Source organism: Ostrinia furnacalis, unplaced genomic scaffold (genome assembly GCF_004193835.3).
Source record: "Ostrinia furnacalis isolate ACB-3 unplaced genomic scaffold, ASM419383v2 OfSCF1416, whole genome shotgun sequence".
NCBI classification, from domain to species: domain Eukaryota; kingdom Metazoa; phylum Arthropoda; class Insecta; order Lepidoptera; family Crambidae; genus Ostrinia; species Ostrinia furnacalis.
In genome coordinates, this window is record NW_021131655.1 from 161,579 (window position 1) to 165,874 (window position 4,296).

Sequence of the window (4,296 nt, forward strand, 5' to 3'; positions counted from 1 at the left end):
ACTTATTGGTAACGTAAAACTTACTGGCTTTTAGTTATAGTTTTCACACAGTCCAAGAGTGTAGTCTGAGAATATCGTCCATATTGATTTTTATAAAAGACAGTTCACAGCACATTTATGCTTTTTAGGCCCTGTCAAAATATCATAATTCCCTAGAGATAGATTGTGCAAGTAAATAAAACCTCATGACGTCATAATTTCGTCAGCTCAATGACAAATTTTAAATTTCAAAGGACATAAAAATCTAAATGTATCTACTTATATTTGATTGGGTTTTACAGTTACAATGTAGTGGGTACTTNCTTATTTTCCCAATACCTGCATGGTGCATTGTTTATGAATACCGAGGAATAACAGAACGACGCGACGTCGGTGCAAGTAATTGACAACGCGACAAATCAAAAAGAAATATCTGCATAAATAGAAAAGAAAATATCCTTCTTCCCCTGTGAAACCATCTACCATGAATTTTATGATAAACTAGCGGCCGCCCGCGACTTCGTACGCTTGGATCCCGTTTTACCCCCTTCATCTACCTTACGCGGTTTAGATTTTTTCATACAAATGTTTTTTCCCGCTAACTCCCGTTCCCGTGGGAATTTTGCAATATCCTGTTATAACTAAGCTTTAAGTTTACTAAGGTATTTTTGTCACTTTGTAAGTATTGAATTTTATGGAATTGGGAAAGAAGTACCGAGCTTGAAGCGTTCATGAGCAGACATTGTAGTTGAATATTCAAGTTCAGAATTTGATTATTGATGAATAATAATAAAATCCTACTTGCTCGATTGATGGTTTCATTTAATTTATTTAAACCAGTTTACCTATAATATAATACGTTTTTGTTAATTTATGAAAATATTAAATAAGCCTATAATCCTGAATCCTGATACATAAAGTTAGCCTATTAATTTAATACAGGTACGACTGTACCCAGTGTTGCACTATCAAATGCAATTGAAGCGCCTCTATGCCAGGGTTTTTATGTTCCTGGTCAGGCTATACATAGTTTTTATTTCGCTGCATAGAAAAATGTGTACTTGCTTGAAATGTCTGTAGTGCAGCTCTAAGTAGTTAAGTAATAGATATTAATACTCCTTTTTTAAAAGCTTTGAGTTAGTTTAGTAAACAAACATTCATCTTAGTTCTTTATACAGGTTGTCCCAAAAAGTAGTGTCAAGCCGAAGCCACAGTGACCAAAAAAGTGCGTAAGCACAGAAATCTAAAACAACCATATCTCGAAAACTATCAAAAATCGCGGAACATTTACATGGGGGTGTTTGGGATAGCACTAGTGATGCTCTACCTCTGACACTACTTTTTGGGATAGGTACCTACCCTGTATTTAGGTAAGTTATCTAAATTGCTGAATTGGGTCCGTGGCCGAGTCCCCCAGTATTCGACGCACACGTGGTGGACGCCCCCGATTTAAATAAATTTAATATCATATTTTTTTCGGCTTTTGCACTAAGTACAGTCAACGAAAAAAGTTTCACAAGCTAATTATTATACTAAACTATGCATGTTTGACGCTATTTATGCAATCTGGAAGCAAAATTTTAACCCAAAACCAGCAGTAGTAAAAAACAAAAAACTTTTGTAGGAATTATTTTCATTTCATTAGATTCATTTTTGTGTTTAATTCTACTGGCCTTATAAATATTTATTCGTTTATAAAAATTTTTGTGCCTGACTGTACATTTGATTAAAAATTGCTTCAAATCGAATTTAACTGACCGGGGGGAGTCGACCACGGGTGCGTCGAAAACTGGGGGACTCGGCCACGGACCCGCTGAATTATCTAAATTTTTTATTGTTATAATAATAATATTTCATTTCTTTGATGTCTTAAAACAAAGTCTTCTCCTTATGTCAGTAGTAGTGCATAAGTGCTAAACGTTCGCCCTGATTACAGCAGTTTTCTAAGAGGGACATTTACGCGACTGTAAAATCAGTTAAGTGGATGAAAGATGCTTCAGATAAGACCTCTAGTTCTCCGTTATTGTAATGAAAACTTAAAAGATATCAAATACAACATAACTAAAAAAAATATCATACAAAAAATATTGAACTCATAATAATGCGCCCAGAATTATACCGGGAAAATTAAAAGCCGTCACTGATACCTACTTATAAATGATGGAAAAAATAAATAAAATGTTACCCATTTGGACTTTTTATGGAGTTCGCAGAATAAATGATTGCATACAGTAGGCGCGCGAGTTCATGTCCATCGGGGCCTTACTTACTTACTTATTTACACTTATACTTACTTATAAGTTGCAAAAAATATGGAATAAGTAGATAAGGTTGACCTACTTAATTGGTAATAATTATCGATATCGACATTAGCATAATTAGTTAGGTAACAGCACTACCGCATTCCTCAGGATGGACATGAACTCGCGCGCCTACTGTACACACACTGTTACGAGTACACCATAACTTGGAATATTGATATTTAGCTCTGAATATTTTCATGGACATCAATCCGTTGTATTTTATTTTTATCAATTTAGTGTAATTAAACTCACCGAAAAGCTATTATTTTGACATTTACAACAGACACGTAATTTTTATTACCCTTTATAAATTCACAATCCGCAATTAATTACGTTGGTCCAAACAAAATTTCAGTGCCAATCAGTTATTTTGAATAGGTGATTAAATATTTAAAACTTACAAACGTGTTTCAACGTTGGAGCGCGATGAATAAATGAAATGAAATTTTGCAATAACAAATTACCTCGTAATATAATCCAATTAAGAGGGATAATTCACAAGGATTAAGTATTCATATACCTGCTTTATATGCGGTGGTAGTACGAGTAATATTTGCGTGTAACCAGATTTGCTTTGATGAAAGTAAGGCCGCAGCTACACGATGAACAAACAGCTCTGTACGTCTAGCATGAAAAACTTTCGAGTTCAAATCGTTTGCGTACTCGAATCGCCATCAAAAGATTTAGTAAGAAAACTGCAACAGCGCCCTTGTGAACGTGTCGTAAAGTGAATATGAGATGTGGTTGCACGAAATTTATTTTGAGAATCAAAATTGTCACGTTATCGTTTAATTCGATTACGCACACGATTCGAAGACGAATGTTGTTCATGCTAGAGGTACTGTGGGCTGAGTGGAGTGTGAGTTTACATCAACCGTCCTCACTAGTGAGCGCTTGTTTAGTTCTTGAACGTTTCCGCTAGGGGCGCTGTACAATCCGTCATGACATTTAATGTCATTTTTTACGCGCTCACTAGTGAGGACATTTGAAGTAAACTCACTCTCAGCCCTGCCCTCTGAGTTCCCTTGGAGGTAAGACCTACTTGAATTCCATGCTCTTGCAAATTGGCGCATGGTTCAACTATGTGGTTCGTTATACTGTTGCATGGAGTAGGTTTTCTGACCACTCACGAGTTGCAGTGGTAACGAGAGGTGGGATTAGTCTCTAGATACTTTACGTATGCAGTGGGACGCTGATCTCAGTCTGATTTTAAGTAAAAGTATTTTTTTTTAACTATCTTAATAAAAAATGTCACTTAAAAACTACTTAGGTTTTTTTTTGGAATGTAAAAACTTAAAGCTCTGATGCTCGGCAACAGATTCAATATTTAAAAAGTGTTTGCTATAAAACGATATTATGTTATAAACATTTAATTATCTCATTGTAAATGTAAAATAAAACTTGACATTTTATGATAAAGCTAGGTATCAACTTTCAAACAAAAAGAAATAATGAAAATAGTTTATCAGTTACAGGAATAATGATGGAAAATCTCTAGGTAAATTTCGACTTATTGGTAACGTAATACTTACTGGCTTGTAGTTATAGTTTTCACACAGTCCAAGGGTGTAGTCTCAGAATATCGTCCATTTTGATTTTTAAAAGACTTATAATTCACATGCTTTTTAGGCGCTGTCAAAATGACATAATTCCTTAGAGATGAGAGTGCAAGAAAATAAAAACTTATGACGTCATAGTTTCGTCAGCTCAATGACAAATTTTAAATTTCAAAGGACATAAAAATCTAAATGTATCTACTTATATTTGATTGGGTTTTACAGTTACAATGTAGTGTTATTTTAGATAACGTTACATGAAATTATCGGTTTATGCTGTCAACTACCCAATTGTTATTCACAAACATGTTACACGACCGCAGACCGCGTGTGTTTATCAAAACACACGCCAGTCTCAATTATTTGTCGAGGGTTGTGTTGACGTGGCAGGCTAAACGGATTTGTGTTATTATGACAGTCATGACAATTCGCTATTGTTTTGTAACACATTTTAACGT